General features: G+C 40.8%; 1 long non-coding RNA gene across 1 annotated transcript; it reads right to left on the bottom strand.

The window, feature by feature from the left end:
• Window positions 1-12,867: 12,867 nt before the first annotated feature.
• LOC145419553 (uncharacterized) lies at window positions 12,868-15,896 on the bottom strand. Its single transcript, XR_013900842.1, has 2 exons — window positions 15,554-15,896; window positions 12,868-13,775 (listed from the first exon to the last, which is right to left on the bottom strand). It is a non-coding gene; the product is annotated as an uncharacterized LOC145419553 (long non-coding RNA).
• Window positions 15,897-15,960: the final 64 nt, after the last annotated feature.

Consider the following 15,960-nt stretch of genomic DNA (forward strand, 5'->3'; position numbering starts at 1 on the left):
ACAATTTACAGGTTACCTGCACCGAATTTACAGGTTACAGGTACCTGCACCGAAATGAAGGTTATCTGTAAGTTCAATAGGGAAGATCTGTAATTACTCATCTGTTTGCTTTCCTGACTGTTCAGGCAGCTAGTCTGTTCTTTACATCACTCTCTCTTTCCTATCCTTTCAAACGCAATATTGACACCATTATTCTAGTCCAGCCATTTACTTTTGCAAGCCAATCAAAAATCTCTGTCATTCTGCCTTTCAGGTTCTTCTTCATGCTACCCACATCCTTCCCACCTCTGCCTCACTTTAGTCATCCACACCCCCAAGCCTCCATCTTTATCTTTCTCTTTATCTTCACTATCACCAGTATCTAGAGTCCAATCTAGATTTACTAGAGTCTATTTTCCAAAAGGCTTTTTAATTAAACAATATATTTCAAATCCTATTCAGTTCTTCCAAATGATATCTCCTTTTTGAGCTCTTTCCCTGTTAAATCTGCACAAATTTAGTAAAATCTTTAGACTGAATTGACTTGGTTCTGCTTTCAAATCTGAATTAATCTTTTGGTTTGCGATTTTGCACAGCTTTTGATCAATAGAGTTCTATACAAGAGCTGAGATTGCTAATTCATGATTATCTGTGAATTTAATGTAAAAATGAATGATGGCAAATTATATCCCCACTGGGTTCTTGACTGACAGCAGAGGCTGGCATAGGCAGAGCCATATCTCTGGGGGAAACAGCTTTGATTCGAGTGACTGCTCTGTATCCTGTAGATATTGCAGTCAATACTGACCTCTTTGGCATGTCTCCATGTCTTGTGAAGCACATTCCATTCAGTCTGCTGAGCTGCTCGTCTTTGTGCTTCTGCTTTGAAAAAAGTTTGATGGAGAAAGTCACAACTCTCTCCGATAATACAATAAAACAACCTCTCTAAACATTTGTTGCAATTGCGACTGATACACTTGTCATTAAGTGTGTTCAAAAGGCAATAAGCAAATAGAGGATGACCCATCCGAATAACGAGAAACTTGAGCAATCGTGTAAAGTACTCCACCTGCAGTGCACTTATCTTGCAGGTCCAATATTTTTTTTTGGCACCAACAGCTATCGTTTTCTTGAAAGAAGGCAATTAGCAGGCGTGGCTCATATTCCTCCAGGGAACAATTTACCTCTGTCTCCTCTGAAATAATGTTGTTATTTTGACAAAAACGTCAAGGCAATGTGGTGTGCTCTACTGGTGAGTTTTGCCCACTTTCTCTGACCGGATGAATGACTAAGAGAGGCAGCTGATTGACTGACTACCATAACAGCGACCTGTGGGTAATTGCTCAATGGACTCTTACACAATTTTCAGTCCACCCCAGCAGTCTCGTGGGTGCTTGTTGTGCTGCACTTATGCCACTTTTGTAGTTAATGTGAGAGCTCATCATGTCATCTAGTTTTTAATTGTATTTTTTAAAACCAGGGCGTTCCCCTGGAACCCCCCTTCTCGATGGACTTGGGCTCCTGAATCAGGAAGTTGACTTTCATTACTCACATCCATTATTCTCTCCGTGTGAGTGAATTACAAGCTAGAAAACAGTAACACATTGCTGCGACGAGTTTTAAGGTTTAAGCGAGGTGAGGAGAGACATAGAGATAGCTTTTATGGAAGGAGGTAAGAGGTACATGGGTGAAGTAGGGAAGAAAAACAAGAGAATGGAGGGATGGCACAGGAGGAGAGGAAAAAGGGTACACTGCACTAATGTGGGGAGACAGGGCCAGTCAAGGGAGCATCTGTTTTTAGAGTCTATAAACCCTCCATCCACCCTCCCCTTTTCTAAACCCCCTCTGCTTTTTTTTAAGCAACTTTCTTTTTTTCCTCTCTGTTTGTGTCCACACCACACTGAGCTCTAAACAGCCCTCTTTTCACCATCAGAAAGCAAAGACCAGGAGCTTCTCTCGTGGGAGTTGGATAACGGCGAGTGGAGACTGCGAGTCTGCCTTTGTATTTTGATATTTTAGGGTCAGTCCGGGCAATTCTATTCAATAACAGAAGGCTATAAAAATATTGAATTGTTATTAGAGTCAAGGCCTGAGAAATAATTCAAAGCATGTACACATTTATGTGTGTGAGCCGTTATTACATAAGTGTTTGCAAAGGAAAGAGTGGGGTGGGTTTGGATGCCGAAACAAAGACTGGAAAGAATTGAGGGGAGGTTTTATAGTCATCTGTCCTCATTCATTTCTCATTTTCATCCAATAGAAAGGAAATCTGGAAATAATTAAAGGCCGATCAGCCTCAATCACTGAATCTCATTCAATAAATCCGAGGATTATTTAATAGCTCTTGGAATCCAGCCACTTGCTCTTTGCTTTTCTCAAAAAAAAAAAAAAATAAAGAAAGAAATCTCCCTTCATGTGGAGTTGCATGTTTCCTCTAATTCCATCAGAAAAGAAGAATTTGTTGAAAGCATGCTTGTCATGCTCCTCCCATGTCCTCCGCTGAACCCTGCAACTATTTTCCTCTGGTGAAGCCTCCAAATGGCTCCTCTGGATGACTACATCATTTCATCTTCATATCCTGCTTCGTATTTCACCCAAGGAGCACAAGAGAAGGACTGGGAAAGTACAAAAGAACATACTCGTGTTTTTACTGAAGCCTCAGGGTCAGCCATGGGCTCATAACAGACCTTAATCAGAGAGCAAGGAAAGAAGAGAATTCATAAAGGAAAAACAAAAAAAGGTTTCTATGGTGCTGTAAAACCCAGAAATGCACTAATATTAACCTTGTGGATGCTCTGACCTTCACTTTCAGAAAAACAGCAAACAGTAAAACATAGTAAGCACAAGATTCAGAACTACTTGAACTGCTGGCACCTTCAGTTTCTCTGCTGTTGTGCACATTTCTCCAAATTCTTCTTCTTTTTTTTATGAGAGCAGCTTAATGTGAGACCTCCCCACAGATCTCGGTGATTAAAGTTGATGGCTTTTCGCTCCCTCATAAAAATCGATGGATCTCTAGTGAAGCACAGGGCTTGTTCCCATTAGCCAGTTGACTAACTGCATCGTCGGTTATTGAGCCAGGTATTGAGATGGTGACGAGACGGCTGCAACTGCTGCAATGCAGATCTCACAGGAACATGCAGTCACTGTAGCTTAAAGTGAAGGTAACAAGTGGATTCACCAATACTGGCTCTCAACCACACACACACACACACACAAAGTCATTAATTGTTCCCCGCTGACTGGGCACCTGGTACTGTTGTTTCTGATAATCAATCACCAGAGCAGTAACTCCCACCCAGATTTATTCATCATTTTAAGCTGCAGTTTTGTGTGGCTTTTGTCTGTGCGCTGCTGTGCTGCATGTGTGTATTTCTTTGTATGTGTGTGTGTGCGTGTGTGTGCGTGCATGCGTGTGCGTGCGTGTGTCTAACTGGGTCAAACCCTTCCATTGCCTTTCAGACAGTCCACTGGGACATTAATGCAGGATTGAAGCACGATCCTCTAACTCAATTAAACATCTCTGTCTTATAGGACACACAAACACACACACGTGCGCCTAAACTAACGCTACCATCGCTCCAACTTATCCTGTTACATGCAGATGACTTGAAATAAATTTTCATGTTTTCATGGTAAAAAAATTTTATGTACGGTGATTTATGCATTTCCCAAATTAGAGGCAAGTCCAAACACTTGACTATGTCCTTATAACATAAGTTCTATAGGTAATTGTGTGTGTGCAGGTGAGTACACAGAGTCAGTGAGGGTTTTAAAACTGATATCTCTGCATCATCCTTCCTCTACTGTTTCTATTCTGGCGTCTGTGTGTGATGGTAAGGGATGCAAGACATGTGTTTTTGTCGATTTTTCTATGTAATTAAAATGTTTAAATGTTTATTTTTGACTTGTTAAAATCATCTCAAATCCATTTCAACTTATTTGTTCGTAATGTGGTACTTGACTGTATCACATTTCATTATTTTTTCGGTTTCTCAGTTTTAACAGCACCTGAATTTTACCAGCAAATGTTCAATGTTATATTTTAAATACACAATTCACAGACCTGCACTGACTGTATCACAAATACATTTTCATTTTAAAAATCTATCAGTTAAAGTCAACTTCAAACAGCAGAATTCAAAGTATATTTCTGCTCTATTAACAAACAGGATGACGCTGTAACACCCCTTCCTGCCACCAGATGTCCTCAGACTTCCATTAGGCGCCTCCCTGCCACACTCACCTGGTTCCAATTTCCCACTAACTCCCATGTACACAGTTATGTTTTCAGACCTCACTCCTTTGTTAGATAGTATTTGGATCCTATGTGCATTTTTGGATGCCTTTTACAACAGACCCTTTTAAAGTCTTTTCTGCATACTTGGTTCAGTCTGCAGTGGGTCTTACTTCACAGGAAGCAATGGTTTCTGTGTTTTTGACCCTGCCAGCCTGCCGACAAGACTGGTCTGCCACCTTTCCTGTTGAGTTACACCAGCAGTTAGTTGTACTCTGCTCCTCGTGCACTCTGTCCTTCCTTTCTTAAAGCACCGCGAGGATATGAATCTCATGTCATTATGCATTTGGAGTTAATATATGTTTTTCTGTATTTTTGAAAATATTTCACTCCCACACAGACTGTTTAACCAACATGCAGGTTTAAGTGTGGTAGGTGTATTCAAACACTGTGACAAGGGTTTATCAAGACTGTGCAATAGGAATTAAAAGGGTAAGTAGCAGCCAGGTGCTCATAATAGAAATCATTTGATTAATTAAACATCAAGAAAATGTGAGCACCTCTTAAAAAGCTGAAGCTTTGGCAGTTTGCCCATCTGGAGCATTCAGGTGTGAGTTGACACAACGCTACTATTCTTCCGGGAGTGAACGTTGCACCCTGAGATCAGACCGTGCAACACTCAGAGTCTTTAGAGGTCTCAGTCAGCATGTTAAACGTTAAAGTTTATGACAGTACAATTAAAAAACAAGCCTGAACAAGTGAGGCGGCACGGTGGTTAGCACTGTTGCCGCACAGCAAGAAGGTCCTGAGTTCAATTCCACCATCAGGCTGGGGTCTTTCGGTGTGGAGTTTGCGGCTTCCTCCCACCATCCGAAGACATGTCATTCACAGCTGATGGAGTCAAACCTGGCCATCTCTAAGTTTTTGGATTTTTTACCAAGATTTTCTCTTAGCAGCTTCATATAAAGCTCTTAGGAAGAAATTAATAGTTTTGACTTTTTAGCACTCCTCCTAGTGGCAAAATGTGATCTTTGTGAATACAAGGGAATGTAAATGGGGTAAGGTGAGAGAGTGGCTTCAGTTTTGATTCAGGGTAAATAAGACTGAAACAGAAATTTGCTGAGTGGACAAAATGTCCTGTTAGAAACTTAAATAATGAAACAAAATTATTATTGTAGAAATGCATTGTGAAAAATATTTGTATAGCTTTTCTGTTTATCGGTTAAATGGTGCAATACATGTTCATTCTAAAGTTAGCATAAAAAAAATTTAGGCTGCTGCAAAGAATAAAAGTAAACGAATGAATACTTGTGATTTAATGTGACTATCAGACTACCCACTGACTATTAGGTCAGTGTGCTTGCTACCCACCATCAGCGTTATACAGAGAGACAGTGACTGTCAGGGGCAAAGATTGCTCCAGGGAAATAATTTGACAGTGTTTAGACAGCGCTGGCAACATGTGTCTTCCAATAAATGGCCGCACAATATGATGGAAAGAGGGAAGAAATGGTGTAAGTCAGCAGAAATGAGACCCACACGCACGCGCGTGAGCACGCAGACACACACTGCGTCTGATTTCTCCATCCACCCTAAATGAGAATGATACTGAAATACAGACAAGTGTTCTTGTCGCTGAAGCCTGAAATTGCCTTTTCCCTCCTGCTGTTGATTGTGTTTCACACTCAGTGAAACAAGAGCCAGGACCCCGACACAACTTCAGTGTCAATGTGTGTCTGTATCTAGTCTTACTCATTAGGGCTGCACTCACACTAGCGTGAAAGAGATTTTATATTCAGGCAGTAAGACTGTTTTTATGAATGGAGGGCGCCCACTGTTCAACAAGAGAGCGATCTGGTTAGTTAACCAGCCACCAGTCCAACTTGCCCCCTCTTAGCATGGTGTGGCTGTGCAACACTGCACATTCATTTGTCTACAACACTGCTTCCTTCTAAACAGCCTCGCCTCTTTTTTCTTAGTTTAGTTCACTAATTTTACTTAGTGGAGAAAACACAGAAAGTACATTTACTTACGTGGTGTCATTTTTAGCTCCTTGAGTATTTTTTCTGATTCACTATGTTTCAAAGGAAAACTGTAGTTTTAGCTGTAGTTCATTACAAATTCAAATTCATTGTTTGTTTGTTCTTTGGGGTTTTTTTACAATATATTGTATAGTCATGCACAGAAAAAGTTGGGACGCTTTTATTTAAGCTTTAAAAAAAAACAGAATACAATGATTTGCAAATCTCATATTTTAATTTACAATAGAACAAAAAAAGTCAACACAGAGGCAACAAAAGGCTGGAAAAGTAAGTGGTGCTAAAAAGAAACAGCTGGAAGAACATTTTGCAACTAGTTCGGTTAATTTTCCACAGGTCAGTAACATGATTGAGTATAAAAAGAGCATCTTGTGTTCTCTGTGTTCTGTTGTCAACAAAAGTATGATTTTAATTGATCAAATCATTGCATTCTGTTTTTATTTATATCTTACACAGCGTCCTAACTTTTTTGTATTACCTCATTGAGATGGTTATATAATAAACAAAGAGTCTGAGTACCTGTTTGAACCATTACGTTTTAATGTCATAAAATGTTCAATGTCATACCCTAGTCGTCACTTGTGGCCACACAAAAGCCCACATATATATCGTTTAAACTTTAGCTGCTGCCTTGCATAAGTAAAGAAAATTGCTTGTCTGCAGTAAAAACATCTAATTCCTAATGTGAAACGAACAGTAAACGTTTCAGGAGACAAAACTAGGACAGTAACACGTTGTGTTGATTCTTTACCGCTTCTGGGGAAGGTTAATTGTGTTTTTGCACAGGAAGGTTGGAGGGCATGGTCACCTTCAAAGCTGACAGGAGTTCTGCTTCACCTTGGTTCAGTGACACATTCATGAGTTTGGACGCTTGCACACATGAAGGATTGATGGCAGGTCAAGGTCAGTCTGTTATTCATTATGCCAGCCCTGTTTCATTCTGTCCAGCGGAGTTGCGTTGGTACGATGACAGCCTGGCACAATCGGAGGAAATCGCCTCAGACATAACTGCCACACTTCAGCAATAAAGTCGGGTTAAAACAAAGACTTTTACAACTTTCACTACATGCTGAACTAAACAAATAGAAAGAGGTGATACCTACAGTAGCATAAGTCTTTACAAACCAGTAAAATGAAAGGCGTCACCGATTGTTACATTTTCTTTAGAGATTTACAAGTACGAGGTGTGTCTTCTGCAAACAGAAACTACAATTAAACTTGTAAAGGTAGACAATATCAGAGTTTGTGCTAGCAGAGGTGTATGCTCTATAAGCAGGCTGTCAACGACCTCTAGTGGTAAACAGCGCTCGGTGCATTTGACATAAGACAGAGGAGAAAAACACTAGATGGCGCCACATGAGTGAGAATGAAACACCACATGGCGTGAGCCCAGCCCACAGTCCAAAGGCTGACATGGTTCATAGCTCTAAGCCACACACACACACACACACACACACACACACACACGCTGAAATCTCACTGATTACTGACCCAAGCATCATGACTACAGATCCATAAAATGTATCTCCAGTTTAAAACACGTGTTCACTCCTGCTGGTTGCACTTTACATATCAAATCAAAGACAGATAGCCTTAACTACATGTGCCGAGCTGGTTTACACTCTGTCAACAATTCCAAGTGTCAACAGAGTCCAAAAAGTCCAAAGGTCAAAGATTAGACATTTAGTTTCCGTTTGTCCAGGACATATCAGCTGCCTGTGTGTATGAATCCCCTCTTACATGAGCACAATCACACATAAACACCTGAGAGGAAGTCTCTGTGTTTGTTTGAATCTGAAACTGTTATAATGAAAACAAGATAAACAGCATCACGTGTTGCTCATATTACTCACTGAGTTTCAGGTGAAACTTGAGCGAGCTGCAATCAAAACATCTCTCTGCAGTGGAAATGTAGCTTAAGAAGACATTTCAACATATATGTGTGTGTGTGTGTGTGTGTGTGTGTGTGTGTGTGTGTGTGTGTGTGTGTGTGTGTGTGTGTGTGTGTGTGTGTGTGTGTGTGTCAGAAGTCATTGTGATGTGTCACTAGGACACCTGGGCGTGTCTTAGCACTCTCTCTGGTAGCAGCTGCAACTCAAATTTCAGTCTCATGTTACTTCCTTCATTCCCACTGCATGAACAGAGAACCCTGGGAGATCTTTTGATAAATTTGTTGTTAGAAAAAAGGAAAAAAAAGCTGCCTTTGCATTGATTTTGTTGGCTGCTGTCAAGAAAAATCAGAAAATTGCACCGGCAGTGGTTTATTCAGCATACCTCCCATTACAACATAACCAATAGGCTTTAAAGGCCAGTTGGATATTTCAACCAATCATTTAATCTCCTATCAAGATCTCAAGGGGTATTCAGAGCAAAATAACCTCTCTGACTTTTGACAGGCACATGCCTTTCTGTTTCTGTCATGTGGAGGAAGCAGATAAAGAGCTGATTGATATGCCAGTGTTACGTGTGTGACAGCAGAGACGCGTGGCTTTTCTGGCGTCAAACCGGTCCGGGAGGAGGCAAGGGATCTGCTTGTTGGCCTGAACAAGCACAGTATCTGTTTGTTTTGGGGAAGAAAAGTGCAGTGTGTCACGCTTTTCCTTTTGTCAGTCTAATACACAGGCTTCCTATAATGGTGACATCCAAACAGCCTCTTCAGAGTGGAAACATTTTTATGAGGCTGGATATTTAGAGCATTATTTGCTATACAGTGGCTGGACAAAGAAACAACAGCATGCTCTGAGCGGCATCACAATGAAGAGACTTAACGTTTGGTTCGCTTTTCTTTAGCCATTTAATCTTGACTACTGTGAAGGAGTCAAAGATGACTCTGCGACAATCTCAGCAGCATAGTCTGTACTGTTTTAGTGTGTGTGTGTGTGTGTGTGTGTGTGTGTGTGTGTGTGTGTGTGTGCGTGCGTGCGTGCGTGCGTGCGTGCGTGTGTGTGTGAGGCTAGATTCTCTAAATTTATCCTGACCGTCAAAACTCTCATATCTCTGTCTGTGTGACTGACATTTTCAATATCACAGTCTGAGGCTTCAAATGGACAGTCGAGCAGGTATGAGGAGGATTGATGGGGAACCTTTAGACGAAAAACTTTAAAGTCACCTCAACCAAAGCTACTTTTAGCTTCTCCTATAGTCACAAGAGGTCACCATAGTGGGTAGCTCTGCATATTTTGCAGATTTCACACTGGATGCCCTTTCTGGCACAGCTTCAAACGCATTTGTGTCTCCTCCTGGGATCAAACCAGGGATTTTCTGATTGTTAGGGGAAAGTGTCAGCCACTATACTCATTATATTGTACTGTCATTACAAAACAGTGAGTAATAATCAGCAGACAGTCATGTAAAGCTATTTGTCCTTTCCTCACTTGGCTCAGTGACACACTTCTTCGAGAAAGACAAAGCAGGGCTGCTCGTGTCTAAAGCGACGAATAAACAGGAGAAAGGGGAGCAGAGATAGCAGAGCCACCGGAAACAAAAGAGAAGAACAAGAGGAGAGGGAATCATCAACCACACCTAGACAATTCATGCACCTCTCTACACATTCTGCTCTGAAGGTTACCTTGATATACTGAAAGATTGATGTCTGCAAGCTAAAATCTATTTTTTATCCTCATATGTCACTGAAATCCCTTTCATCTGTCTCTGCTTGGATGATATTTATCAAATATGTACAGCTTTGATTCACCAGAAAGGAGAAAGATCTGTGGAAATCATTTTCCCCTGAGAAGCAAATCGAGTCTATGAATAGAATCGTTGTTTTAATCTCAGATTAAGTCACCTGTCAGGTTATTTCTAGGGGAGTAAGTGCTTTACACAGAGCACAAACAGATGAGTGAGTATGAACAACAACACAGTTCAAATCTAACCAACAAGGGCCATGTCAGTCATAGTCTGTATGTCTACCATGCTGTTTGTTTTAATTATGTTGCTTATAAAGCGATTTCAGTGTTTCTGTCAGGTGTATAAAGAGAGGGAATGCAAAAGTATGCTGCAGCAAACTAGCAAAAGTAGCACAGACAGAGGGCAATAGAGAGGACTATACACATGCATATAGGACTGAGTGGATTAAGTCTGACCAAAGGATCTCCCCAAAATGTAACCTTACCAGGCAGTCGGACTTCACAGGCTTAAATAATTTTCATCATTCAAACATGGAAGAAGATCCATCCATCGTCTTCCAATTATCCTTATCAGATTCTCCGGGGAGGGGGGCGCTGGAGTTTATCCCAGCTTTCATAGGGTGTGATCCAAAACAAGCAATTGAGAGTAAACTATAAACAGAGTTCAAGTCATCTTTCAAGGTTTCTCGTGACATCATACATATGTTCCTTGCAATTTGTTCGTCATATTGGATGTGATAAACCCCCGTTTGCTACAGAAAAACTTGTTTTTTGTATATTTTCATGTTTCTCTGAAAATGCACAGATGATAATGACATTAAGGACATTTTTTTTTAAAATGCAGGTTTAAGGCACTTCTGTGTTGGCTTGATAACCAACTTTTCTAGCTAGTACCAACATATTAACGTTCGCCCTGAGAGGCCAATCTGACTGCAACTTTAGAAAACACTAGCAATAAGAAAAACGCTGCAAAAGCACACAAAACACAACGGAAATAGGGGGGGGGGGGGGAAACAAAACAGAGTAGGAAAAACGACAACGGAAATAGGAAAAACTAAAACAGAAAAAGGAAAAAAGTGTTTCTGGGGAGACAATAACTAGGCGGACCAGTTGCAGGAACCAAAATATGCTTAGAATTGCGCTGGGAGACACTTAAAAGAAGGGGAGGATCTGTCGGTTTTGTGAGGAAAGAAAAGATGAGCGGTAAATGTGCTAGCCTAACTATTAGCCTAAAAATCCGTCACCAGTAGCATATGAATCATGATAAAACACGCCTACCATCTTGTAGGTTCCTGCAACTGGTCCGTCGGGTTATTGTCTCCCCAGAAACACTTCCCTTGTGTTTTTTTCCTACTTCTGTTTTCGTTTTTCCTGTTTCCGTTGTGTTTTGTGTGCTTTTGCAGCGTTTTTCTTATTGCTGGTGTTTTCTTAAGTTGCAGTCCGTTTGGCCTCTCAGGGCCACCGTAGATAAGCCTCTCCTTCAAATATAGGCAACTTCACCCGTTGCCTACTGGTGGTGGTCAGAGGGCCCGGTGGCGCCAGTGTCCGGCAGCCTTGCCTCTGTCAGTGCGCCCCAGGGTGGCTGTGGCTACAATGTAGCTTGCCATCACCAGTGTGTGAATGTGTGTGTGAATGGGTGGATGACTGGATATGTAAAGCGCTTTGGGGTCCTTAGGGACTAGTAAAGCGCTATATAAATACAGGCCATTTACCATTTTACCGATAGATAGATAGATAGATATACACACATTTGTTTATTTCAAAAGACAAGAATGGTGGCTTCTAAAGTGCCAAACATTGTAACATGCTGCTAACTGGACTAACTGAGAATTTTCTGTCATTATAACCATTATAATTTGTACTACTCTTTTCCAGTAAAGGTAACTTTTAGTTTACACGGCATGACATCAGCCAAAACACTAATGTTTAGGCTTCAAAGTGTGTAGTCTAGAAAAGTAATGGCTTGCGCCCATCACACTGTCTATCAAAGCAGTCTTCTCTAGATGCTAGTAGAGAAGATAAAACCGAGAAAGGTATGATGAAATTACCACATTTTTTCCTGCTCCTTTTGGTGCAGCCCTTTATCCTAAATGTCTCCATGTGGGAGTCTTGATAATGTGTAAATTCCGTCAAACACAAAAAGCTGCACTAAGCCTGCACTTCTGTCGTTTAACATAAAACCGCTTTGTGATATCCACATTTCAGAGCGGGCCCTTTGAAATTAACCTGTAAATTTTACACTACTCATTCCAATGTGCCACTTGAGAGAACAGGCTCCGCCTGTTGACACTGATTATCCACGATAGCATTACGCAAGTAACACACTAACCATGACAGTTTGTTAATCACACATCAAGCTGTACACACTGCAGGTACCTGGCACTCTTACAAATCCTCCATGGGTGTGTTTGTGTGAGCGTACGACACGGCTGTCCTATTTATGGGCGTCTTGTTTTGCTGTTAGTTATGTGTTACAATAAATGCATTGTGTGAAAACTGGGTGTTGTCCTCTCAATCCCAGAAATGAAGGAAAAGGTCTTATGGATGATGGAGAAATCTGTTTGGGAGGGGAGGAGGGTAGTTCTGCACTGTGGCATTTCCGATTGAGTAAATTCAAAAGGTGCATCATGAATGTAAGGCCTGCAGCTCGTCAATACAAGCTCCAACATTGGACGTTGTCTTTTAATGCCTTTGCAGGACACAGGACGGACATTATGCAGTTGGTTTTGATCAACGGCACTCTCCTGCTGGCTCCGAACCAGTCCTCGGGCATCAACCTCACAGCAAAATTTTCCGTACCAGTCTGCGCTTGCTGCAGGAACTCAGGCCTGCTTCCAGTTACAAAGCAGATGCTTCACTGGCAATATTTGCAGGCTTACATAGTTCGCTCTCTCTCTCCTCTTACATATAAAAAAAAAGCTTTGACAAGGATAGGATTTCTTTCATCTACCTTTGTATCTGCAAAATCAAAAATGAAGAAGTCTTTGAAGTAGAAAGTTTTATTCAAATTCATCATGACTGAAATGTGAAGGAACCCACTTCCCTTTTAATTCTTTGTGTTAGCTTAATAAAAGAATTGGATTTGCTGTGTGCACAAGCATGCAAACAGAGAACAAAACAATTACAGTGACAAAAAAAGCTTAACGATCCCTCATTAAGACATTAGGAATATTGTGAGGTTTATATATAATTTGGTGTATTTTCATTTCCCTTAGTAGGTTATAAATACTCACTTCTGTGGTGCTGGTACGGCTTCTGCATGCTTTTTGTTTGTCTACCGTGCTTCTATTTATTACATTTTGTGCAACACAGGCAAAGTGTGATCCTCCTTTTTGTTAGGCTTTTGTTTAACAAGTGGCACTTTGACACAAAACATCGACAGTAAATTCCAAAACATACAATGTACAAAATTACAAAATAAATATGCAGCTTCTTTGAGGGATAAAATAGGCGCACAAAACAACAAACTTGGCACTTTCGATTAATAGTAAAATGAGTTTTCTTTGTCCTTTACTTAAAGAGAAACAGTGTTGAAACAATTCATGCAGCAAGTGAGGGGAAAAAAAGGTTATTACATGAAACGGAGGGAAGGGCACTCTGCGCACACATAAACACACACGCAGCTGCTTTCTGAAGAAGAAATGCTGCTCGGTAAGACACGGGAGCCAACAATTTCCTTTCCAGTTGTTGCTGCTGGGGCAGAGACTCTTATGCTGTAGCCCTTATCCAGCCTCGCTTCAGGCGCCACTGTCCACTAACGACAGAAAATTTGATTTCAGTGCTCATTAAAGAATATCTTTGCAGCCAGTTTTGCCATCTGACACTGGTTGAGAGATGGTATCCTCGGGAATGAAATTAAGTGGGCTTCAAACTGACCTGCGCTCATCACACCTACAAACGAGAGAGAAGGCAAAAAACATTCAGCGTTTCCACTGCAGCGAATAAAACTGCAAATCACATCAAACCCCTGTAGTTGTGTTCACCTGGTGTTGTGCTTTGAATCGAGGTCAAATGGTTTTAATGAAGGCTTTTAATGTGTGAAGTGTTCAAGCTAAGCTGACTGGAAAGCCGAGCTCAAGCCACAGCTACGCTGGCGTCCTGACATCACAGCCGTGTTAGGTTCAATCCCACGTACGACTTTACATGTTCGTCACTCGTGTTTATCATGATGTTGTTTACACTCGAGTTATTTTTGCTTTTCTACTCTTGACGTACAGCAATTAAATGGAAAACCACACCCCATGCCCGCGGGTATGAGAAAAATAATTAGAAACCTGAGAGTGTTACATAATGTAAATGTCCAGGGAGACTTCTCACTCAGTTTCTCCATCCTCGTCATAAGTAGACTGTTTAATTAATACTGTGCTCAGGCATGGGAGCTGAAGATGCAGCAAGAGCAGATGGATTAGGAAAATAAAAAGGACTAAGAGTGAGACTGAGCAACATAATGGCCAAATCAGCCTAAACATTAATCATTGATGCAAGAGAAATTTGTTTTAATTTCCTGCATGGCTGGGTTATTCCCATAAATGAATTATTCTGTCAGAGTGTAATTTGTTCGAGATAAGACAATGCAGCTGTGAATGAGTTTACAGCATATGTTTTCAATCGGAAATCTGTGAGTTTACATTCCTGCACAAATTATTAATAACCAAGCTGATCTAATTGATACGCTGTTAGAGCATACAGGTGGGTAGAAACTGTGTGTCCACTACTGTGCAAAAGTCCTGAGCCAGACCTCATTTCTTTAAACTTTGCTAGGGAAATGGGTGCAGCGGTTTATTGAAACATTCAAAAATCCATGAAAATGAAGTATATAGGGCAAAAACAGAGTTTGCACAATGAGTGAGCTTGAAGGTCAATATTTGGTGTTACCACCATGATTCTCAGACAAGCCTGAACTATCTTAGCCAAACTTTCCTGTAATTTTCTTAAGTTGTCTTCAAGAATAGTTTTCCAGGTCTTTGGAAAAAAATTCAAACCTTTTTGTTGGATTTTGGGTCAAAATCTGATGGCACTTTTCTGCCTTCATAACTTGCCAACACCAGGGTTGAAATGCAACCCCAAGCCATGACATAGCCTCCACTCCACGGTGTTTTACAGATGGCTGTAGACACTGCCTCTGTTCTGACCTCCTCTATACATATTGACAATGATCTGAACCAAAGATTTTAAATCTGTTGGTACTGATTTCCAGTCCAGATCTTGCGTACTTTGGTATACCTCAGCCTCACTGTGCCCCTTCCTGGCACACATTGCACACCAAGCTTTTGGCTAATAGCTCTTTGGGAATTACCTTGCTGGTGTAAAATTACTATTTACACCTGTCAGCTGTGTGTTTTGGCATTTTTCATAGATTCAAGTAAAGAAATGGAGACAAATGTGTTTTTACTAAGTTATCTGTTATGTGTAGACAACAGTGACCTATAAATGATAAAGAGACACCAAATTCAAGGGACGAACCAAACATAAAAGCATTCCTTTGAAAATGTATAAGGACTGGACTGAAAGAGTGAAAAAAGCAGCCAATGCCCAAAGAAAAACTTTGAAGACCTTCATAACTATTCCTCAAAAACCACTTATAAACAATTACAACAAAGTCTGGCTCCTTGAAAACAAAATATAAAGAATGAGGGGTGTTTATCTCTCTGGTCCATAGCCTTAAGTACCTGTTTGGCTAACAGCCTGTGTAGAAGATGTATCAGTGCAATATAAAGACGATTAACCTTGGAACGCTCTTGGCGAACTCTGTTTCCCGCAGTCTGTCATTCTGTGTGACGGTCTCATGCAGGGTGTCACTCAGCGGTGGATTCAGGCTCAGTCAGTGTTTTTCTCCTGACCCACTGTGTCAGAGAAGGTCCAGCAGACACAGCTGAGGTCTGCACAGTTGCAACTCATCACACTGACAAGGGGGGGAAAGAAAAAAAAACTTCCTCTGGCTGGCTGGTTGCAGAGTTAATAACAATGACTTTAAAATTACTAGCATTTAAAGTGCACTAAAATAATTATAATACTGTCACATATTATCTTGGGATGTCCATCAGTACTTGGTGAAATAATCACTATTTAATACATT

This window comes from Astatotilapia calliptera, chromosome 13, assembly GCF_964374335.1.
Source record: "Astatotilapia calliptera chromosome 13, fAstCal68.1, whole genome shotgun sequence".
NCBI lineage: Eukaryota > Metazoa > Chordata > Actinopteri > Cichliformes > Cichlidae > Astatotilapia > Astatotilapia calliptera.